Source organism: Eurytemora carolleeae, unplaced genomic scaffold, assembly GCF_000591075.1.
Source record: "Eurytemora carolleeae unplaced genomic scaffold, Eaff_2.0 scaffold268, whole genome shotgun sequence".
NCBI lineage: Eukaryota > Metazoa > Arthropoda > Copepoda > Calanoida > Temoridae > Eurytemora > Eurytemora carolleeae.
Window position 1 is genome coordinate 184,258 of NW_019396696.1, and position 25,778 is coordinate 210,035.

General features: G+C 33.3%; 1 long non-coding RNA gene across 2 annotated transcripts; it reads right to left on the reverse strand.

Annotated features, from left to right (window-relative positions):
* Nucleotides 1–2,088: 2,088 nt before the first annotated feature.
* LOC111707500 (uncharacterized) lies at nt 2,089–24,365 on the reverse strand. Of its 2 annotated transcripts, XR_002766452.1 has the most exons (5): nt 24,260–24,365; nt 21,587–21,624; nt 12,357–12,395; nt 3,652–3,710; nt 2,089–2,187 (listed from the first exon to the last, which is right to left on the reverse strand). It is a non-coding gene; the product is annotated as an uncharacterized LOC111707500 (long non-coding RNA). The 2 variants fall into 2 exon arrangements; XR_002766453.1 differs by lacking the exon at nt 12,357–12,395 and having other exon boundaries at nt 24,260–24,364.
* Between the last annotated feature and the right edge of the window lie 1,413 nt (nt 24,366–25,778).

Consider the following 25,778-nt stretch of genomic DNA (forward strand, 5'->3'; position numbering starts at 1 on the left):
GGGGGGGAGTAGTAAAGATGGACATTTTCGACTTTATTTTTTCGTTCGTTCATCGTTCGTGAACGACCCATTTCGTTCCTTTCTTCAATCGTTCAAAAAATGATTTTGTTCGTTCTCAAATTATCGTTTTCCATCTATTTTGTTCGTTTTCTCCCTAAACAATTGTTCAGTAAAAAACGATAGATTTTTCCAAATCTTCTCGAAAATTCGTTCGTTCAGAAAAACGATCATATTTTAAGCTCGTTCAAGCAATTTAAAATTGGTCGCGTTTTTTTAGTTCTTTTTTTTGCTTCTGAACGACACCCTTTCCAGGAAAAATTTAGCTTGTTCTCGAAATTTCGTTCATTCAAAAAAAAATTGCCCATCCCAAGAGATGTGGAGGCTCAGTCCTTCCCTCCTTGATCAGTAATACCTATATGAGTTAATGGCTGGTGCTGAGCTGAGCCCTTGGGGGAAAAAAATATTCAAATTTAATTTTTTAAATCAAAAAATTTCCAGATTGAAAGAGTTCTTATGTTGCAGTTTTATTTTGTCGAACTGAATGGAGTATACTTTTAAAGATTTAGTTCCTTAGTTGCTGAGCCAACCATTTGCACCCCTCCCCCAACCGCTTTCCCGATTGCGCCGAATGGTGTCCAGGAAACACTATTTTTCCGTTTAGCTGTTTTGTCATCTCTATACAGATAAATCATCTAGGTGAATAACTGTTGGAACGGAGGGACTGTCATCGTAATTTCATTGTTTTAACATTGATAGATTTGGGGACTTTAGTAGGGAAGAAACTTTCAGAATATGTAGATCTTCAAAGGGAGTGTCTGGCTAGAAATGGTAGTTGAGCTGAGAATGCAGTTTTGTAGATCTTTAAAGGGAGTGTCTGGCTAGACATGGTAGTTGAGTTGAGAATGCAGTTTTGTAGAGAAAAATTTAGGATTCATTTGAGACCTATCAGACGTTTTTACGGTGCATAACTTTTCAGTAAGAGCGATAATTCAATTTTTAATCCTGAATTGTCCATTCTGGAGGGATGGTTTTGAGAATCAGTTTTTATAAAGTATTTAATGATGACCACGAAAAAAGTAAAAAAATCTTCAGTAAACTAATTAGTCTCTGATAAGTCTCAAATTAATCCTAGATTTTTTTTCTTCAATACTTCATTCTTAGCTCGACTGCTATGTGTATAGCCAGACACCTCTATTAAAAAGAAGATGGAAGGTTTAGAGAAAAATTAATATTTAATCTGAGATTTCTTTTTGGCGTAAAAGGTGGCATTTAAAAAGAAAGGGGAGGGGGGGGAGGATGTTTGGAAAAAGGGGGTTTAGCGGTAAATAGAGGGGGTGGTGAATGGAGAGGGGAGATGTATTCTAGATATTATTTATCCCTGTCAGTTACTCCTGAACTTGTTTTCTGTTTGACCTGTAAAGCAGCAGCAAGATTACAGAAATGTGGGGAAAGGGATTAGAGATTATTATTCTAAGAAATTTTCTAAAGAAAACTATATTTGTATCATTAAAGGGACCGTAAAGGAAAAATGAAAGAGGGTGTAGACTGAAACCTGAGCATCTCAGGAGTTGAACGATTCCTAATAGACATCTATCTGATGTTCCTGTTTCGAGAAATTGATATAAAACTGTGTCAAATTTATACGAAAATTCATAAATATGCAATTTTGTATAAAAGTTGTAACATTAAACAGATCAAATTCAACAAATACGCAATCAATCTGAAAACGGCGATATCCCACAGGAGCCTAAGAATCTCAGGTTTGTTGGTCACGTGATTTCCGTCTGTATCATGTGATAACGATAATGCAACTGCCATTGACTGAAGTTCTGGTGACGTAATACGCACTATACGGGCTATAAGTAATTATATTATCAATTATATATATTAAAAATGCAAAATAAAACAAAAATTATAATAGGAGCAAACCTTAGGTTTAGGAAGGGAGTTGGCATGCGCAACCTCTACATAGTACATACAAACTCAGGTTTAGGAAGAGAGTTAGTTTGATTCGCCTACCTACAAACTCAGGGTTAGGAAGGGAGTTGGCATGCTCCACCTACCTACAAACTCAGGGTTAGGAAGGGAGTTGGCATGCTCCACCTACCTACAAACTCAGGGTTAGGAAGGGAGTTGGCATGCTCCAAGGATCCTCTTTTTCCATCCTTTCGCCTGCTATCATCACTACTAAAATATAAAAAAAAATCATTATGAAACCTTGCACGAATCTTTTTTAGCAAAATGGCCAACAGTTTGCTTGCACAATTCGACTTTTATTTATTTTTATCGTTTATAAGAATCTTTCTATGGAATATAATAAATAATAAAATATATTTGGAAATTAATTTTATTTTAAGAGGAAAAAAACCCAACATATTTTGAAATCCACACATTTTATGAAACCTAAAATAGTATGGGCCTTGTTGAAGAAAAAGAGAACCTAGAATAGGATGGGTCTAGTTGGATGGAGAACCTAGAATAGGATGGGTTTAGTTGGATGGAGAAGAGAACCTAGAATATGATGGGTCTGGTTGGATGGATAAGATAACCTAGAATAGGATGGGTCTGGTTGGTTGGATAAGTAAACCTAGAATAGGATGGGTCTGGTTGGATGGATAAGAGAACCTAGAATAGGATGGGTCTGGTTGGTTGGATAAGAGAACCTAGAATTGGATGGGTCTGGTTGGATGGATAAGAGAACCTAGAATAGGATGGGTCCGGTTGGTTGGATAAGAGAACCAGAATTGGATGGGTCTGGTTGGTTGGATAAGAGAACCAGAATTGGATGGGTCTGGTTGGTTGAATAAGAGAACCAGAATTGGATGGGTCTGGTTGGTTGGATAAGAGAACCATAATTGGATGGGTCTGGTTGGTTGAATAAGAGAACCAGAATTGGATGGGTCTGGTTGGTTGGATAAGAGAACCAGAATTGGATGGGTCTGGTTGGATGGATAAGAGAACCTAGAATAGGATGGGTCTGGTTGGATGGATAAGAGAACCAGAATTGGATGGGTCTGGTTGGTTGGATAAGAGAACCAGAATTGGATGGGTCTGGTTGGATGGATAAGAGAACCAGAATAGGATGGGCCTGGTTGGATGGATAAGAGAACCAGAATTGGATGGGTCTGGTTGGTTGGATAAGAGAACCTAGAATAAGATGGGTCTGGTTGGATGGATAAGAGAACCTAGAATAGGATGGGTCTGGTTGGATGGATAAGAGAACCTAGAATAGGATGGGTCTGGTTGGATGGATAAGAGAACCTAGGATAGGATGGGTCTGGTTGGATGGATAAGAGAAGATATGAAACTGTATTTTCTCATGACATCAACTGATTTATTAGCAAGCAGAACACAGGAGAGAATTACAGCTAGAACAAAATATAGAATATAGAAGGGAAGGACGGGGGGGGGGTTACCTACTCCTCTTTCCCTTCCTCTATGGGGGTAGAAAGGAGGGAAGGAGGATTAAACTAACATTATTCTAGGAGGAGAGGGAAGGAGGATTAAACTAACCTTCTTTTAGGAGGAGAGGGAAGGAGGATTAAACTAACCTTCTTTTCGGAGTAGAGGGAAGGAGGATTAAACTAACCTTCTTTTAGGAGTAGAGGGAAGGAGGATTCTAGGAGGAGAGGGAAGGAGGATTAAACTAACCTTGTGGAAGAATCCTCCCTCTCTTGAGTTCTATCGGAGTCACTGTCATTAGAGAGTCCCTGAAATCAAAATATTTAAATTAATTTTGTTTGAACATTTTTTAGTTTTTTTTTAACACCTAACAGAAAACATTCCACATTAAATTGACAGTTTAATAAGAACTATGCTATATTTCTTCTGTTAAATAATCTATAAGAGCTTTTAAGATCTCTATGAACTATGCAATTTACCGTGCTGTAAAATGTTACTAATTAACATTTTCACAAACCAAGGGACTGTAAGCGTAATTCCAAGCGACCCTAAATACAAAGATGGCAATTTTTAATTCATAACGATACACTTGAAATCTTTATCTCATCAATAATGTGGAAGATATTGTTGACATGTGTTTAATTCTGATAATTCCCACATGTTTTTCTGCACCAAAAATGTGCAAGTCAGTTTTCTAGAGAACCTGCAATTGTAAACAGTCCGTTTTCAAAATCATGAACAATCTGATTCATACTTTAACAAACAAAGGGTACGGTTGTGAATCGGGCTTTGTCATCTTTATATGAAGGTTCAGATGAATTAATGCTTATAGTCACTTTAAACACTAATCAGAAATGAGAACAAACTTGGTGCATAGGCTTGTGAGGGAAAAGTTGAATTATCTTTTTTATTGTTGTCACAAATACTTAAACAATACTTTTACATTTTGCAGTGACAGTCACTTTAATGAATTCTGAGTATGATTTCAACCTGTAAATAGTATCTAGAAATCTGTAAATAGTATCTAGAAATCTGTAAATAGTATCTAGAAATCTGTAAATAGTATCTAGAAATCTGTAAATAGGATCTAGAAATCTCTAAATAGGATCTAGAAATCTGTAAATAGTATCTAGAAATGTTATATAAACTATTCATATTCTATAATCTATGAATAGATCTATGTAGATCTATGGACCTATATAAATCTATGAATCTATCTTTATAGTCCTATCTATATAATAATGCTCGTCACTCATACATAAATATGTCAGCTATTATAGCCAGCCAAACGGCTGGACCGAATGGGCTACATTATTTTGCTGGAACCTTTAAATACCCTCGGGGAAAAATAAGCTTAAAAAAGAAAAAAATTCTTCAAAAATCTTTTTTTTCAAAATCAAATTTTTTTTTAAAAATTCGATTTTTAAAAATTCAACGAGCAACGCCGGGCACTTGCTACTCAATTATAATGAAAAGAAATATTTTATAAAAATCAGATGCCGAATTTAAAGAATTTGAGCCGCGGTTTAAATCTAAGCCACGGCTCAAGTTTTGTTGGTTCCACTAAGATTTAAGCCGGCGCTCAATTGAAACCGGTTATGGGGGGATTTGAGACACGACTTAAATTCATTAAATGCGGACACAGGTTGCCTTAAATTAAAAGAATAAGTTAATACATCTACAGACTCTCTGTTGAATTTATGTCCTATGGAAGTAAAAAATGTTCATTAATCAAATAAATCTAATTAATTCACTTTAAAGTTTTGTGGCGTGTTTGAAATTCCAAGCTCTAATTTTATTACAGCTGGAAACTATAAACTTCAGTTTAAGGCGCCTCATAGTTTATATCTTTCCTAAATTGTTTCCGAAACTAAACTAAACTTCATCTTAGAACCATACAAACACATAGTAAAGAACAATCTTCTTTTATAGAGGGGTCACTTTCTTGTTAAGCAACCAAAATACAATAAGTATCTAGTTTTACTTTACTAAAAAAGAAGTGTCAAGTGTTAATTTACTAAAAATAGGTGTCAAGTATTAATTTACTACAAAAGAAGTGTCGTGTTAATTTACTAAAAAAGAAGTGTCAAGTGTTAGTTTAAAAAAAAAAGAATTGTCAAGAGTGAATTCACTAAAAAAGAATCATTATTAATTTACTAAAAAAGAAGTGTCAAGTTTTAATTTACTAAAAAGGAAGAGTCAAGAGTTAATTTACTTTAAAAAGAACTGTCAAGAGTGAATTTATTAAAATAGTAAATAAACACTTGACTCTTCTTTTTTCGTAAATTAATCCTTGACCCCTCTTTATTCGTAAATTAACACTTGACACTTTTTTTTAGTAAATCAACGTTTGACACTCATCTTTAAAGTAAATTAACACTTGACACTTCTTTTTTAGTAAATTAACACGTGACACTTCTTTTTCGTAAATAAACACTTGACACTAAAAAAGAAGTGTCAAGGGCTAATTTACGAAAAATGACCTTCCCTGGTTAGGCGGGTCCAACCTGCACAGTAAATTGTTACTGCTTATTTGTGATATTTTATGCTTTGTAGTTCAATAAGATTATGATATAAAATATGGTTAAATAGAAGTGTAAAGGGTCAACTTGCTTTAAAACGAAGCATTAAAGCTAGGCCGTGTTAGTTTCCTTGAAAAGGGATTCTCATTGGTCAATTTTCTGAAAAAGAAAGTGTGAAAGGTTAACTCCCTAAAACTACTTATTTTTATGAAATATTTTATTATTATATCGACATAGAAATCAATGGAAAAGCATTTCATAAAATGTCAACATCTAATTGCAGTAATTTTTGTAAAGGTTAAGAGCCAAAGGAACTGAATCTGGCATTAAACTCAAGTTTTTTAATCCTGATATCTTTGAAGCCTGTTTTCGTTTTCGAAGACCTTTGAAAGGAATAGAGCAATTGTCACAAACACTTATATTCTAATCCTTTTATCTTTGCAACCTAATAATGTAAAACATTGAAATTTTAAACATAGATTAGAATTCATAGTTTTAAGTTTATATGGTAATGACATCAGGTTGCATAGATATAGGAATTATAAATCATAGGTTGTGGCAAGGACTCAATTCTTTTGAAACTAAGAATCAGATCAGGCAAGTACATAGTTTACAAAAGATAAAAACCGATTTTTCATGCACAAATTGTATTTTAGTCACATATAACACTAAAAATACTCATTTCATGCTACGTTCTTTTAGGGTACTATCAAATGAGTAGGGGGGGGGGGAGAAGAAGGGAGGTTGAATTATATATTTTTGAATTAACATATTGTATGTAAACCTTATGCTTGCTTCCCCTGGATACAACAAATACATTGCAAGCATGCAACTTAGTATATTATTAAATATTACTAGTTTTCTTATTGTGTATTATTCAAAATAATTGATCTAATTGACATGTATTCAGAATATATTGGTTTTCTTTATATTTCTTGGCACTTTGCCTTGGCTCAACAAGAAAACAATATTAGGGAAAATTTTTAATTTTAGGACAGTTCATGAATCATGAGCACTATCGACATCTAGGAAAAGTGGAATGAACCAATCTTCATTTTCTTTACGCATGTTAAAGACAACAACAAACATTCAACAAACAGCTTGTTTACAAAATGTAGTTTTATCGAATTTTATCGTCTTATGAGATGTAAATGCGCGAACTTTTTCATAATAACTTCCCTGACCTGGTAGTTTTCTACTTAATTGTCCCATGGGATGTTAAGAAACTTAACCTTCCTGTTAAGGGAATCATGGGTCGGTAATGTTGGTCCGAAGGGGTACAACAACATTTAACCGTTTAGACTTTTTCTCGATTGGAATATCATTTTTATGGTGGAATATAAATGTTAAGATGTCTTTTAGTTCGACCTAAAACAAACATGTAAGAAATTGTACATGACACAAATCAGCCGAACTAACTGGTAAAAGAAGAACAATTGAAAATGGTTTGTTTTCCTATGGACAGAGAAATATCATAAATTTATTTGGTTTCTGGCTGAACAGGATTGTAGTCGTGACTTTAAGAGACTTGAAGAGTGGGTAGTCCATTTTAAAATTGTAGCCTTAAAAGCTTTGTCTAACTAGACATAAATGAGATTTTCATGTTTAGTTCTTTAAAATTTCCGTATTCATTATTTACAAGGCCTGATTTTTTTTAAATATTTTTAAATACAAACCAATAAATAATCGCGATAATAGAACTACACAGGTATTTATAAATCCAGATATAAGGTATCTGGTGAAATAATATTGATTTTAAAAAATATGAGATAATTAAATATTAATTTCTTATAGATGTTTATAATCAATTTCAAAACAGTTTCAATAAATGTGATTTTGGACCTCTTAAAGGCCTTTGACGCCAGGATAATTTATATCTAAGTTAAAAAGATCATCTTTTCTCATTTAAAGGAGTTAAGTCTTTGCCACAAATTCAATTCTTTAATTCATTTATCTTTGGAACCAGATGATGTAAACCATTGATATTTCAAAATTTGATTATTTGATCTTACAGCATTCATAGTTGGAAATATCAAAGGTCTACGACATTGTGTTGCAAAGATATTGAGATTAGAAAGCAAGATTTTGTGGCAAAAACTCAATTCCTTTGTAAAATGATTAAAAACTAAATTTCTGAGTAATGATTTATAAAATGTATTCTATCGACCATTCAGGTGTTGAAATGAATTCATAAAATTATCAAACATTTGATCTAAACTTGGNGAGTAACACGTGAGCATTAATTAATACACCTTACAACATAAACATAAACCTTTGACCTTTATCTGATAGAGTTTAGTTTTTATTAGAGTAACACGTGAGCATTAATTAATACACCTTACAACATAAACATAAACCTTTGACCTTTATCTGATGGATTTTAGTTTTTATTAGAGTAACACGTGAGCATTAATTAATACACCTTACAACATAAACATAAACCTTTGACCTTTATCTGATAGAGTTTAGTTTTTATTATATGCTTTCAACAGAATGGTCTATAATCCTATCCAACATACCAGTAAGAATATTAACAATAAATTTGAGAACTCAAAATCAGTTTTGGAGCGATTGAAAAAACGAACTAAATGGGTCGTTACTGGTACACAAATGATGAACAAACAAAATGAAAAAAGCTGAACACGCCCATCTCTAACAAATAGTAATCCCATGCTTCAACGGCATACATCTTGGTTAAATTATTTTTTAGGAATGGGTTTCTTTTGGCACATCTTAAACTTTTACGATAAAGAATTATCTATCATTTTGATACTGTGTAAACTGTTACTACCTTTTAAACAGATTTTGATTCTGTGTAAACTGCTACTATACCTTTTAAACAGATTTTGTAAACTGTGTAAACTGCTACTATCTTTTAAACAGATTTAGTAAACTGTAACTTTATTTAAACAGCATGATTTCAGCAGCTGGAAAATGCATTTCTAAAACTCCTTTTGCTAAAGTTGCAAATCTTATCCCATATTGTAAAATGGAAACCACAACAAGAAATAAACTAAAAGCATACAGATGTTCCAAAATTATTTGTTATTTGATTTATTTAAAGGGAATGGAAGAGGAAGCATGACTAGACCATTGAATACACCGTGAACTTAACACAGCGCACACTGGAAATCGCAGCCAAATACAAGCAGGCAAGGTAATAAGGCAAGAAAGTTTATTGCTGTTGCGTATTCTCTGCGTACATATTGACAGGCAAATTTTAAAAGGTCTAGATTTGAACTCACATTGGAACATTTCAGAGTGCAAACTCAAGCCTAACTTTTCAGTATTTTGAGTTTGTTAATACAGGGGTATATATTTTTAGAGTCACCTCCTCCCTTGCAAGGCATAATTGTTTTTTGAAGCTTTGAGAGGAAAGGAAAAATTTGAGATTTTTTTAGTTTATTGCCTTAAGATAATTATTCTTCCTCAAAAATAACTTCAAGTTTGTGTGTTGGAGTTTTGTGTGTGGGTGTGTGTGTTTGTTTGTATCAACAAGAGCTAATTCGGATCCTAGTGTGAATGCCAATAAGTATTCTACTCTCTCTCCCTCTGTAGGAAGGGAAGCAGCTTCAATAAAGAACAATTGCTTTTTCAAATAAATAATCAAAACCATAATATCCCTAAACATTTCTTCTTACATCATGTGGGATAAGTCAGATAGTCCTATGATAAGCCAGGTACCATTACAAGTGTGGTTGCTTTTTTCAAACACATTTAAATTTAACTCCAAGATATTTTAGATGGTTCAAGTTAAGCGGTGATGGAAATTGCCCCTTTGAGGCAAATAGACAAGTATTATTTATTTTTTGCCAGAAGTTCAGGGCAAATACAAATTTTAAATGGGTAGATGGGAGTGTTATTGTATATTTTCTTTTTAAACAATGATCTGCAACCCTCAACATTCGGTGTGTACTGCAGGGATTTGCAGTAATCTGATCGAAGAAATAGTAGTATTCAGTGGAGAGTGCTGAAGCTGATATCTTTAATGATTAAGAATCCTTTACAATTAATTAATTAATGAGAGTCATGCATGATTATCATAATTAATCAAAATTAGCCCGAAGGGAAATTGAAAAGGTAAAACTGACCAAGAACTATTAAAATTGATTTTTTTTTAAATCCAGAATGTTCCCAGTTATATCTCCTGCAATCTCCAATATAACAGAAAACAAGACCTATTCTGACTACAAACTAATAGAAAGAGAAAATCAACCTTCTCTCTGCCTTCACAATTAGAACTATTTGTAGACCATTGACCAGGTACAGAACTATCTGTAGACCAATGACCAGGTACAGAGCTATCTGTAGACCAATGACCAGGTACAGAGCTATCTGTAGACCAGTAAACAGGTACAGAACTATCTGTAGACCATTGACCAGGTACAGAACTATCTGTAGACCATTTACCAGGTACAGAACTATCTGTAGACCAGTGAACAGGTACAGAACTATCTGTAGACCATTGACCAGGTACATAACTATCTGTAGACCAGTGACCAGGTACAGATCTATCTGTAGACCAGTGACCAGGTACAGGACTATCTCTAGACCAGTGACTAGATACAGAACTATCTGTAGACCAGTGACCAGGTACAGAACTATCTGTAGACCAGTGACCAGGTACAGGACTATCTGTAGACCAGTGACCAGGTACAGAACTATTTGTAGACCAGTGACCAGGTACAGAAATATCTCTAGACCATTGACCAGGTACAGAACTATTTGTAGACCAATGACCAGGTACAGAGCTATCTGTAGACCAGTAAACAGGTACAGAACCATCTGTAGACCATTGACCAGGTACAGAACTATCTGTAGACCAGTGACCAGGTACTATTGAACTATCTGCAGTTTAAGGCAAATTACCATTATATGCGCAAATTCAAACTCAATTCTTCAAACCCCCCCCCCCTTTTTATAGAATGTTAACTAACAAACCTTTAAGAATCTTTTATACTTTCAATTTATAAATATTTGTTTAGTTTTGAGAAAATAATTTATTTCTAAACTAATTTCAACTAAATCATGTTGGCTGAACAATGTTAAACAATCTGATTACTTTGAATAGTTTAAGCTTTAAAACAGGAATGGTGCAGTACATTAATTCTGATCATTAATATTAGAACTAGTAGATAGGGTACATCAAGCCTTGCACAGTAGAAATAAGGAGAAGGAGTGTCAAGGGGGAGGGGGTCATGTAAAAACTTATAAAAGGACATTGTTTTTCAGCTTATGTTCAAAAGATCGAGAAAAATATGCGATTTTCTTTTCTAAAGAATAACGTTAGATTGGTCTGTGTACACAATTGCCTTGTTCTTATTATTTGGTTTAAAAAAAATCATAACTTGAGTCTAACAGTCGTCTTTTATTTCCAAAGTTTTCTGGGTTCCGCTGTATTAATGTCACCCATTAAAAGAGTTTGTGGATAAGTCAAGCAGTTCTCACAATGATAAGAACAAATAGGGTTTCCAGCGAACGAAAACTTTCGCGAAATTTCACATTTTTTCGCAAAAAAAATTTACGAAATGATATCGCAAAATTTCGCGAAATTTCGCATTAATCTGTAACGCGATACAAAAAAGCGTTTATTGGCAAAAAATGTAAAATTTACGCAAAACGATTTTCCATGCTTGCTCTGGAAATCCTATTCTTTGGATACCATAATAACACACAAAGAGTTATATCAAGTTGTTTGATGATCAAGATGCAGACTTCTCCTGGATCTAGGTTTGTCCAATCGGTTTTCACCCCAGGCAGTCCCATTTCCCCCTGGCTTATATACAAACTATAAATAGATAGAAAACTATTTATAAGATATAGGGTTCAATACACTAGTAGACTAATGGAACCCTACCAGACAAACCGATGTATGTGTGAGTATAATGTAGAAATCATGTAAAATCACTTTACTCCGAATGTGGTGCACGCCAGTTGTAAGTTTTTCACCATTACCTAGTTTAATTTTATGATTAATAGGGCTATAAGTGTAGTTTTAAGTGTCACTTACAATGGTACTCCAGAAAGATATGTCTGATCAGGTAAAAATTATATATCAATTCTTTATAATTTTGAAAACTGATTATTTTCAATTGTGGTTTCTTTACAACAGTGACTTGCAGCAGTAAAACATACAGGAATTATCAGAATTAAACACTTATGAAATAGAAAACAACAAGATCTTCCTGATAATTGATAAGATAATGGTACCTTTGCAAATGGGGCATTGCATGTAGGGTCAATTAAAATCACACTCAAGTACCTTTATGCATAGAAATCAATCATGCATCATTGTTTAATTTCTAGGTATACATTTACATTTATTTTTATGTTTCTAATACAAATGCTATACTATAACAACACTATCTATCAGATAAAAAGGTCTATTACACTGATACTAATGATACCCAGGACTACTACAGCAAAACTTACCAAAAACTTGGAAATATTCAGCATTTTTAATCTTTACTCCTGAATAGATAAGGATTACTTAATCGCAAAGATGTATATTAAGGTTAGATACTCTGAATTCACTCAAATTTAGGTTAATGTCGTCCTTATTGCAATGAAAACTCTGTATCCTCATCACTCTGGGCCGTAGTAAATTTGAATTCAAACAGGACCTGCCCAGTTTGTACCGGCGTGCCAGATAACAGCGTTGGCTGACCCGATATTCTGTACGGTACGTTGCCCTAACCAGACTAACATACGAAAGGGGTCAATTTTCTTGGCATAGTCCCGTCGGAGTGCTAACTATGACAACTTCCATGGCGCGTTCAGACTTTTTACAGTACCCGGCCTAATCCTAGGCTTATTTGACCGACCCCACTGGCTTAGTCCACCGTGTCATATGATAGCACTGATATTTAACTAACAATCATCACATTTATCAAATATTCATTGTGATAATTTAAGTTTAAAGCTAAAAAAATGCAATTATTTTTCAAGTTTTCAATTTTTGAGTTTGTTTACATCTATTGAGCCGTTAAATTTATTATTCTTTAAAATAAGCAGTGACGTCATATGAGGATTTAGAGTGTTCATTGCTAAAAAAGATCGTCTTTACCTACTTGGGAGCACATCCAGAGTATCACCCTTAATACGCAACCTTGCTAAGAATATACTAAAAACCAGTTGGAATTCATGAAGAGTTTAAAGAAGTTTCCAGAACCTTTGATGCAAAATTCGAATTGCATTTATTGTAAAGTTTTTGTGCATATTTCCTTTACACTTTAAAATTGAGGGACTTTAAACATATATTTTGACATCAACTGCAAATTATAAAGGTTTTGAAAGATTTTTTGGCAGAGCATGCCAAAACTTGATTAATGTCGTCCACCAATTTATTGTAAAAAATCACTATATTGTGGTCAATACCTCTTATTTACTCGACACAGTAATATTCTCTTGATTTAATAAAAAAAATGCTCATTTAAAAAAATGGCTGTAACCACAGTATCAATCAAATAAAAATGTTTTGCTGCAAAGAAAAATTCCTATCCTCAATACATTTTTATCTGTTAATTGATCATTAAACTCTAAAACGTGTAACATGTTTTTCATTCTCCATGAACTGGCTGAAACCACTTAAAACGTAGATTTTTCTTTGGGATCTTCTAGGAAATATTTTATTAATTAATCCAGAATATTTTAATTAAAAAGTTTTAAACTTTGTTTTCCGAACTACAAAAATAAAAATAAAAATTAGTTGAGAATTAAAGAGATGCTTAAAGGTGGTGTCGTCTTCAAACTATAATAGTGCAAAAATAAAAGAACATAATATTTTTTAAAGGGAATGTTACGATACTTCAAGGAAACCAACTTTAAAGGGACTGTTTACGATACTTCAAGTAACCCAACTTTAAAAGGACTGTTACGATACTTTAAGTAACCCAACTTTAAAGGGACTGGTTACGATACTTCAATTAACCCAACTTTAAAGGGACTGGTTACGATACTTCAAGTAACCCAACTTTAAAGAGACTGGTTAAGATATTTCAAGTAACCCAACTTAAAGGGACTGGTTACGATACTTCAAGTAACCCAACTTTAAAGGGACTGTTTACGATACTTCAAGTAACCCAACTTTAAAGGGACTGGTTACGATACTTCTAGTAACCCAACTTAAAGGGACTGGTTACGATACTTCAAGTAACCCAACTTAAAGGGACTGGTTACGATACTTCAAGTAACCCAACTTAAAGGGACTGGTTACGATACTTCAAGTAACCCAACTTTAAAGGGACTGGTTACGATACTTCAAGTAACGCACCACACAAAGTATTTCCAACGGTACCTCTAAACCTGTATCTGAGTAATACTATGAAAGATAATAAAGTATTGTTTTCTCTTGATAAATTAATTCTCACGACTTATTTATTGACTCTACAGCATAAATCTTAAAGTAACCTCTGCAGAGAAACCAAAATCGAAAAATATCAATTTTTATCCAGCAAAATCGCTATATATCATTAATTCTTTTCAGACAAAGGTTTAAAGGGTACCGAACTATAAATCAAACTACTTCTAAAATCTTTTAGTTAAAGGGGCTTTAAAACAATTTTGAAAAAGATTCCTTGCAAGAAATGATTATTTAACCTAATCAAAAACAATTCCAGTCTTTAAAAGATGACTGATCTAGAAACAGAAAACTAAAATTCTGTTTCTAGAAAGATGCTGACTGTTTATTTTTATATCTTAGTTGACAAACAAGTATTGTTAGTGTCAACAAAGGGAGAAAATTAATGGGACTGGGTAATTTCATGAAAAAAATAGGCCAACAAAAATCTTCCTCAACCCTCCACCGGATACTCAAGAATGCCCCATTTTTAAAAACCGCTTAAGGCAACAAAAATAGAAAATTTATAGGCTCACAATCTTACAAAGAGAACTTGTTCACAATTGAAATAGAAGATGGGCGAAAAGAGCCCTAAAAGTCTAAGAGCCCAAAATAAAATTCTTAATTGAAATGTAGAACGAAATATGGCAAGGAAAATGAAATTAACTCTCTCAGTTAAAAATTAAATGTCGACTTTATTAATGTTAGAGAGCTAATATTCCTGCAGTGCAAGAACGAAGAAAAGTTAGTTTAAAGTTTCTCCTGGAACTGTAGAAATATCACATTTGTTCACTCCTCGGACATTAATAGAGGAGAAAATATTTTTGAGAAAAATCTAGCTCTTTTTTTGCAAATGCTGTGCTACAAATAAGCATTCGTTCTTTTTCTTATTTTTGGTTTAGTTCATGTTTTTTTTTCCTAATTCTCTGTCGAATTCTCTGACGACCTGCCTCCTTTTTATGGCAGATCAGGAGTTCGACTTTTTATCAAAACTATGGCCTGATCATTTTAAAATCTTTTTTATTTTTAAAACAGATTTTGTAACTCAAATCAGAAATAATGGGACAATAATTCTTTTTAAATTAAGAAAATGTAAACGAGGGTATAAAACATAAAAAACATAATAATATAAAAATTAAAAACATCTTTTTTGTATTTTTTAACCATACGTTTCTAGAATTGAACTTTACATAAAAGGCATGATATTAAACTTTATTATGGAAATAGCATGTTTAATTTTAATTTTTTCAGTACCCAAAGAAAGTGAGTCTTTCCCAAAAACAATTTTTTTTTAATCTCTACATCATTAGAACCTGATGGTGTAAGCCTTTAATATTTTAAATCTATCGTATTTGATCTAACAGAATTCAAAGTTTGACGTATCTTAGGTCTACGACCATTGGTTCCAAAGATATAGGGAGTAAAAAAATCAGAATGTATGGCAAAGACATAAACATGTTATAAATATATTATAAACATATTACAAATGTATTACAAATCCAAATGTAACTTACTGTATTGAAAGGAGAAAATGTAATTTAATGAGAAGATAAATCTACGAGATTTTATATTTCTACTTTTTGCTTTAATGTAACTAAGCCTGCAAGAACTAAATGTATCTTCTCGTTCTATCTTTCAAACTTTTCTCTTTTTATATAAATGTATCTACAGTGGTCTCCGGTAAATAGTAGAAAAGCAAAACGTAAATTTTGTATACCATTATCAAAATATAATTTGAAGTTTTGGATGTCAAAGTTTTTTTTCAGAAACTACGAATATTTGAAATTAATGCTTGTCAATGGTAACTCAGGAACCCCCTTGACCGATTTGCCTCAAACTTTGATTGTGGAACTCTGTAAAACAACGTGAATGTTTCTAGCTAGGTTTAAACATTTTTAGTTGAATAGGGATTGACTTTTAAAAAGAAAACTTTGTTTAAAAGCAAAGCTGGGTTCCCAGCAATAGTTTAAAATATTCTTCCTGTTTTAAACTGTTTCAAAACTTTACAATATATGGAATGATTATTAATGAGGACATGAAAAAGTAAAATATGACGTATTCCAATTCTAATTTCTATTTCTAGAGATTCCATGATAAAATCATTAATTAATACATGCTCACGCCAACCTTTATATATTCGTGAGCCTGTTTCAACTATTATTAGCTCCAAAATAGTTTTAACTATTTTTAGTTCCAGGATAGTTTCAACTATTTTTAACTCCAGGATAGTTTAAAATTAAATCATTTTATTGAAAGAATATATAAACCATTCTTTTCCAAGTCATGAAAGAATATTTTAGTTTTGAATTAGAATATGAAGTATATTGATTTTATCGTTATCAACTATAGGGACTGTAAACGTAGTTTCAAGTGATCCTCCATACAGTACCCAGTCTAATTCACAAAAGTACCCTTGTCGACACCTTCTTCTGATTTACAACAGTACCCTTGTAAACACCATCACAATAGTACCCTTGTCGACACCTTCTTCTGATTTACAATAGTACCCTTGTCAACACCTTCTACTGATTCACAACGGTACCCTTGTCAACACCTTCTACTGATTCACACCAGTACCCTTGTCAACACCTTCTACTGATTCACAACGGTACCCTTGTCAACACATTCTTCTGATTCACAACGGTACCCTTGTCAACACCTTCTACTGATTCACAACAGTACCCTTGTCAACACCTTCTTCTGATTCACAACAGTACCCTTGTCAACACCTTCTTCTGATTCACAACGGTACCCTTGTCAACACATTCTTCTGATTCACAACGGTACCCTTGTCAACACCTTCTACTGATTCACAACAGTACCCTTGTCAACACATTCTTCAGATTCACAACGGTACCCTTGTCAACACCTTCTTCTGATTCACAACAGTACCCTTGTCAACACCTTCTTCTGATTCACAACGGTACCCTTGTCACCACCTTCTTCTGATTCACAACGGTACCCTTGTAAACACATTCTTCTGATTCACAACGGTACCCTTGTCAACACCCTCTACTGATTCACAACAGTACCCTTGTCAACACCTTTTACTGATTCACAACGGTACCCTTGTCAACACCTTCTTCTGATTCACAACAGTACCCTTGTCAACACATTCTACTGATTCACAGCAGTACCCTTGTCAACACATTCTTCTGATTCACAACAGTACCCTTGTCGACACCTTCTTCTGATTTACAATAGTACCCTTGTCGACACCTTCTTCTGATTTACAATAGCACCCTTGTCGACACCTTCTTCTGATTTACAACAGTACCCTTGTCGACACCTTCTTCTGATTCACAACAGTACCCTTGTCGACACCTTCTACTGATTAATAATAAGATATTGCCTTTTTTATAGGATAGGTTTAAAAGTGTCGATTTGTGATAATTTTAATTTTTTTTATGGCGTAGAAATGAGGTCACTTTTGTAGAGAAACAACAATGGAAAACAAGATTAATAACATTGATGGTACCGATCTAAATCGGGCATAGTCATCTTGGCAGTGAAGGTCACTTAAAAATACGTTTTTAGTCGCTAAATTTTTAATTTTCTGCTCAAATGATTGTGACTATTTTTTAAAAATCTGAACTTTACTTTCAAACGATAATTAAATCTACTGCCATCCTTTAATCTTACCAAATCACACAGTTTTACAATATGTTAATTTTAATGGACGGATCATATTTTTTTTGGTTCCACCCGTATTGCATGATTGCTTCACAACCTTGTGCTGACTAAGAAATAATTAATCACGAAAACCAGTTTTTAACTTTTTCCCATAAAATATATTTTTTTATTTTGAACATTTATTTTGGAGATGCTAAATATAATAGAATTGAGGATGTGTTTAAAATGGATTCAATTAAAATTCTGATAAAAACCGAAGGGAAAAAAATCGATAAAGAAAGTTATGCCGACTTTGAACTTTTTAGCATTGTCATCCAGTCATTCCATTGTTTTGAACGTTTTGCGTTTTTCAGGTGATCATTTTAAGTCTCATCCTTGTTAGGTAATCCTATATACCCCAATATCAAAATTCAGTTCTATTTTAAAGGGACTCTAAGCAAAATATTAATTTCAAAAAGGGAAATATCATCAACAATATTACCATAAAAATATTTTTCTAAAAAAACTGTTTGAGTAATCGCCGTTTTTAAAGCTGTAAAGTGAAAATAATGATTTATCGTTTTCGCAGAATAAATAAGACAATTCTTTTCAGAGTATAGCTGTGAATTGGACATGCCATCCTATTAATGGAAATTAAATTACGTCCACCAGACAAGGTCAGTAAACGTAAATTCAACTGAACCCTAGAAACATGTAACCTTGAAACTGTACCCTAGAAACTGTACCCTAGCTACTGTACCCTAGAAACTGTACCCTAGCTACTGTACCCTAGAAACTGTACCCTAGCTAATGTACCCTAGAAACTGTACCCTAGCTACTGTACCCTAGAAACTGTACCCTAGCTACTGTACCCTAGAAACTGTACCCTTGAAACTATACTCTTGAACCTGTACCCTAGAACCTGTACCCTAGAAACTGTACCCTAGAAACTGTACCCTAGAATTTGTACCCTAGAAACTGTACCCTAGAAACTGTACCCTAGAAACTGTACCCTGGAAACTGTACCCTAGAAACTGTACCCTAGAAACTGTACCCTGGAAACTGTACCCTAGAAACTGTACCCTTTAAATTGTACCCTAGAAACTGTACCCTAGAAACTGTACCCTTGAAGTTGTACCCTAGAAACTGTACCCTAGAAACTGTGCCCTTGAAGTTGTACCCTAAAAAGCTTTGTCTGTACCAGAATGAATGAGCTATCAGATTGTTATGTTTTTAAAACTGATTATATTCACTTGTGGTTTCTCTACAAAAGTGACTTGAGCTTTTCTTGCTTCAGATAAAAAAAGGAGAAATGTTTAGAATTCAACACTTGTAAGACATAGAAAAACGACGTTTTGCATATTCAACATTATTAATCAGAGAAAGGCTTTAAGTAGGTACCATTGTGAATAAGGTATGCCATCCTTTTTTTTAAAGTAGGGTCACTTGATATTTTGTTTATCCTCCCTTTAAGCATTGAATTGAACCTGATAAATACGAGATTGAATAGAACATTATACGAATAAATAATGATAAATAAAATCAAATTGTCTTAAAAAAGAGCCCCCCCCCCCCACTGTCAAAATCTTTATATTTGGTTCATGAAGAAACCTTACATATGGATATTAGTTTTGTTACACCAAGTTTCTCAAGAAAGATGGATCCTATGTTTGAATAAGGAAGTTTTTTCATTAACTTTTGTATGTATATTAGAATTAGTCAATTCTAATCTTATTTACCATTTGTCAGATCCAGCTGTAACTTAAACAAACTGTCGATATAATTTCAATTAACCTACTATTTTCTTCATTTTCTGAAAAATGATTATTTTCAATTTCGGTTCGCTTTAAAAATCACTTTCAAATTTATACAGCATAGACAAGGAAGGAAATTCAGAGAATTTCTGCCTATTCAAGACAGAAATACGAGGTGTTCAGGGTACTGTTGTGAATCAGGCATGTACACCTTTGAACTAATGGTAACTTGAAATTACAGTCCCTTTAGGAGTTATTAACTTTGCCTTAAATAACTTTTGAAAAAAAAAATAAATTAGAAAATAAGCTAAATGTCAACAAATATTATTTACCGAATTATTAAAGATTACTTCAGGTTTCAACATTTGTATAACATTTGGAAAATGCCAGTGTTTAAGACTGTAGGTATTGATTGATTTAAAATTTATATCTACAAATAAAATAGATAAAAATAATATTGTAAAAAATGTATAGATATATAAACAACTTTTCCTAAAAAATATGTAAAGATTTATTAAAGTTGTTAACAAAAGTAATGTAATCAAAATTCATCTTATAAATCTTTTTATGAAGATACTATAATCAAAACAAGTATATATATATATATAGATCTATATATATCTATATATACATATTTGTATTGAATTTTGCAAAAAAAGTGTTAGAGGTACATCTAGAAGTATCAGCCCTTTTATTTAAAAAAAAACGTTTACATCTATACACACAAATTAATGTCTTTAAACTGTTTTAAAATATCAGATCTGCTATTTCTATTTGCTCAGCATTTAACTTGATGGCGTTTAGCTTCCTTGTCACAGCAAAAATATTTTTTAAATACTGACCAGGCTCTGTTTTAGACAGGTAGAGTTTCGTTTTCTCAGTTGTGTACTGACACAAAAATATATGGTTAAATGTAGGGCTGGGCAAGTTCCAACTTTTTCTAACCGTTTCGTTAACAGTTAGTTAGTTTTTTTTTAAAACCCATCAGTTTTGCATTCGTTTTCAACCGTTAATTATTTTTCTTCCAAAACGTGAAGGTTATGAGAAATTTTAATGTAAAAACGTGCAGGTTATGAAAAATAGCAATGTAAAAATGTGAAGATTATGAAAAATAGCAATGTAAAAACGTGGAGGTTATGAAAAATAGCAATGTAAAAACGTGGAGGTTATGAAAAATACCAATGTAAAAACATGGATATTATGAAAAATAGCAATGTAAAAACGTGGAGGTTATGAAAAATAGCAATGTAAAAACGTGGAGGTTTGAAAAATAGCAAAGTAAAAACGCGGAGGTTATGAAAAATAATAATGTAAAAACGTGGAGGTTATGAAAAATAGCAATGTAAAAACGTGGAGGTTATGAAAAATAGCAATGTAAAAACGTGTAGGTTATGAAAAATAGAAATGTAAAAACGTGGAGGTAATGAAAAATAGCTATATAAAAACGTGGAAGTTATGAAAAGTAGCAATGTAAAAACGTGGAGGTTATGAAAAATAGCAATGTTAAAAGAAAAATTTAATAGGAAATGAGGCACTGGAGTAAATAGGGGATACATTTCAATCTTATAAATAGATCTAGATCTAGAAAACGCTTAAATAGATCAAGTTTGAATCTATAGAGAAGATACTTAGGCTGTGTCAAAGAGTGTCAACAGGCTCCAGGAGAAAACTAATTGGGTCCGTCCAACATATCATCTAATCGACATTAGCTGGTCAGAGAAATTAAGATGGATAGATAGATAGATATAAAAATACAGGACTGAGACGTCTAGAAGTGCCTCCTATTATTAGAAATATAAAAATACAGGGCTGAGACGTCTAGAAGTGACTCCTATTATTAAAAATAAAAATACAGGGCTGAGACGTCTAAAAGTGCCTCCTATTATATTAAAAATAAAAATACAGGGCTGAGACGTCTAGAAGTGCCTCCTATTATTAAAAATATAAAATTTTTTAACCTCTTCTCGTTCACTGTCACTGTCAGACATTGCTCAACCTAAAAAATTATTTTAATAATTTAATAACCAATCAATATATAAACCTAAATATCCATCAATAAACAAACCAATCACTCAAATCATCATAAAATTTGTATACCAATCAATCCATCGATAAACCGATCAGTCCATCAATAAACCAATCAATCAATCAATAAACAATTAGTTCATTAATAAACCGAACCATTAATCAGTAAACCAATCAATCCTGCTATTAACTAAACCATCAATCAAAAACCAATCAATCTATTAATAAACCAGTCAATCATTTTATAAACTAAACCATCAATTAATCTATTAATAAACCAGTCAATCATTTTATAAACTAAACCATCAATCAATCTAACAACAAACCTGTCAATTATTTTAAAAACTAAACCATCAATCAATCTATCAATAAACCAGTCAATCATTTTAAAAACTAAACCATCAATCAATCTATCAATAAACAAGTCAATTGTTTTATAAACTAAACCATCAATCAATCTATCAATAAACCAGTCAATCATTTTATAAACTAAACCATCAATCAATGCTACAGTACCTCTTTAAAAATTCATCTGATCATTTTTGCACATAATCCAATGTAAAACAATTACAGTAGGAGTCATAAATTCATATCATATATATATATATATGTATATACATAAATATACATGCATATATATGTTTATTTATATATTTTTTAACTGTCCAACTATAATGGATAACTTTGAAACAAATGTCAGAATAATAATAATAAATTCATATTTTTGTTTAGAGACAGTTTTTGTCCAAAAATCTGTGATTGTCAGCGTCAACATGGAAAATATTCTGTTACTGTGTCAGAAAACCATAATATCATTAATGATTCACTTTCCCCCTCCCATTCTTTTTTATACAACCCCCTCCCATTCTCCACCCCTCATACTTAATCTACCCCCCCCTAACTTTCTTGCATAGATTCACACGATTATATACAAAAACGACCCCGGAAAAAGTCCTATTATAGTATAAAATGCGTGGGAACAAAAGATGTTTTCATCCATGGAAAAAATGACCTTATTATTAAGAACTCCTCTGGCTTTATTTAATATAAAGATGCATAAAAAAGTCTATTTTTATGAAAACGTCTAAGACTTGGACCTCTTTTCCCAAGACCTAGGACTTTTTTTCTTCAGGACTTTAATTCCTGTGATCTTATTTCCTGAGACTTTATAGGCAGGCACTATATGATTTTAGGAAAAAAAGTCCCAGGAATCTAAAACTTAGGACTTTATTTCCAGTGGCATTTTGTCCTTGGACTTCAGAAAATTGAGACTTTTTTACTAAAGTTTTAATTTCCAGGTTTTTTTCCAGAAACATTATTTCCTGTGACTTTCTTACATAGATTCTTCTGCACCAGTAAGTGTAATGCACCAGTGTACTGATATAGTAAGTTTACTGTACCAGTCTTGAAAACGACCCTTTATTAACGATCATTAACGATGACCCTCTTTTAAGGACCGTTACTGAAGACCCTTCGTTAATGATCGTTAACGAACCTTTTAAAGATTTTTATAAAGACGATCAATTTTAAAAACGATCGGTTTTTGTTTTTTTAAAGTTCAAAACGAGTAGTTTATTTTAAAAATGATAGTTTTCATAAACGAAAGATCGCTTTAAAAAAAATGAATACGAACCGAAAGTGTTCTGCACCAGAAAGTGTTCTGAACCAGAAAGTGTTCTGTACCAGAAAGTTTTCTGCACCAGAAAGTTTTCTGAACCAGTAAGTATACTGCACCATTAATTGTACTGCACCTGTAAATGTACTGCACCAATAAGTGTACTGCACCAGTAAGTGTACTGCATCAGTAAGTGTACTGCAACAGTAAGTGTACTGCACAAGTAAATGTACTGCACCAGTAAGCGTACTGCGCCAGTAAGTGTACTGTACTGTTAAGTGAAATGCACCAGTAAGTGTTCTGAACCAATAAGTGTAATGCACAGGTCAGTGTATTGCACAGGTCAGTGTACTGAAAAGTAAGTGTACTGCACCAGTAAGCGTACTGCACCAGTAAGTGTACTGCACCAGTAAGTGTACTGCACCAGTAAGTATGCTGCACCCGTAAGTGTACTGCACCAGTAAGTGTACTGTATACCAGTAAGTGTACTGCACCAGTATACCTGAGATTAGTAAGGCCCCGGGGCCCTCCAGCACAAATCATATGATTTCAACCTTTACTCAATCCTCCTAGTTTCCAGTATCCGATACCGGGCTATAGGCCTACGGTAGGGGGGGGGGACACTAGGCCTATACCAGGGGGAGGGGGCTCACCCCCCTCCCTTTTGATCCTTTAATTTTTCCAGTTTAGTAAATGTATCCAATTTCTTATTTTAATCCTATGCATTGAAATTAAATACAAACATCAGAGTTGAAGTTTATTTATTAAGAAACCCTTCAATGACAACGCTGAAATATCACTTTTCAATAAAATGGCCTCAGCCTTGTTTGATTAATTACTTGAATATATGTACATATTTATTTGTACTGCATAATGTACAGTTATAATACGTTTAATTGTCTGTACAGTTAATTAATCATTTGTTGTTTTGTGTACGTTCAAACAGTAATAATTGTATATAGACAATACAAATACAAAACTGTACAACTACCTTGTACAGTATCCTATTGTACCGGCGGCCGTCCTCTATCCAATGAATCCTCCTTTCCTCCTACTGTGTTTATAGTTTGGAGGATAAAACTGGACTGAACCATTGCGGCCTCTACGCTATACTTCTCTACTCCTCTAGTTCTCTATACTCCTATCCTGCTTCAGCTGCTAAGACTAAAGACCTGGGACCTAGGAGGGATAAATCCAGGTGATATACAAAAATACTAAATAGAGTCAGAGCAGTGGTAATGCGCGTGCACGCTGATCTAGTCGTGTCAAGTCCTGGCGGAGAGTTACTGAAAGTTATTTCATCCGTTTTCAGGTGGTTTCATAAAAAATCCGGGATCCAAAACCTGTTTCAAAATTGCCCATTCTATAAGTTTGGTCAACATTTTGACTGTAACAGCAGATGGCTTAAATTAAAAATAAAAACTTTCGTTATTACTGATGTCAGAGTCACCATCTTAATGGTGCAACATACGTTGTAGAAACTTTTTATATGTCTCAATTGAATCCAAATAAAGTTGTCCACAATTCTACACATTCAGTTCAACACCATACATTGTCGGTCACTCCCTTTAAGGCAAAATATTTGACCGAATGCATGAGATCGTAATATTTGAAGAGTTTCTCGTCGTCTTTACAATCTCATTCTTTATAGGTAACCCTGTATAAAAATATGTTAATAATTCAGAACAATAACCTTTAAGCCCGGCAAACAAGCTAAGTACGTAATATATGATTTATTTATGGGAAATCACATAATATGTAGTTTACAAGAGTTCTACTTCATTATGATTATTAAACCTTCATCAAGAATTTTTTGTTTATTTAGAAAATAAGATCTGCCTAGATGATTATCTTTAAAACAGAATTGAGTCTTTCCCACAAACTCAAATTTTTAGTCCTTATATCTTTGCAACCTGTGATCGAACTTAAGGAAATTAAGCTGAACTAGATTTTACGATGTAAAAAGTTTTAAACATGACTCTGGGTTGCAAAGATATGGCGATTAGAAAATCAGAGCTTCAAGTTTAAAATGACAGGGTTTGAATTTTTTTAATCGATGATTTTGAGAACTTGTCGGAGTTGTTGAAAACTTGTCGCAGGTGTTGAGAACTTGTCGGAGCTGTTGAGAACTCATCGGAGGTGTTGAGAACTTGTCAGAAGTGTTGAGAACTAGTCGGTTGAGAACTTGTCGGAGGTGTTCAGAACTTGTCGGAGGTGTTAAGAACTTGTCGGAGCTGTTGAGAACTCATCGGAGGGGTTGAAAACTCATCGGAGGTGTTGAGAACTTGTCAGAAGTGTTGAGAACTAGTGTGTTGAAAACTTGTCGGAGCTGTTGAGAACTCATCGGAGGTGTTGAGAACTTGTCAGAGGTGTTGAGAACTAGTCGTGTTGAGAACTTGTCGGAGGTTTTGAGAACTTGTCGAAGGTGTTGAGAACTTATCGGAGGTGTTGAGAACTTGTCGAAGGTGTTGAGAACTTATCGGAGGTGTTGAGAACTTGTCGGAGTTGTT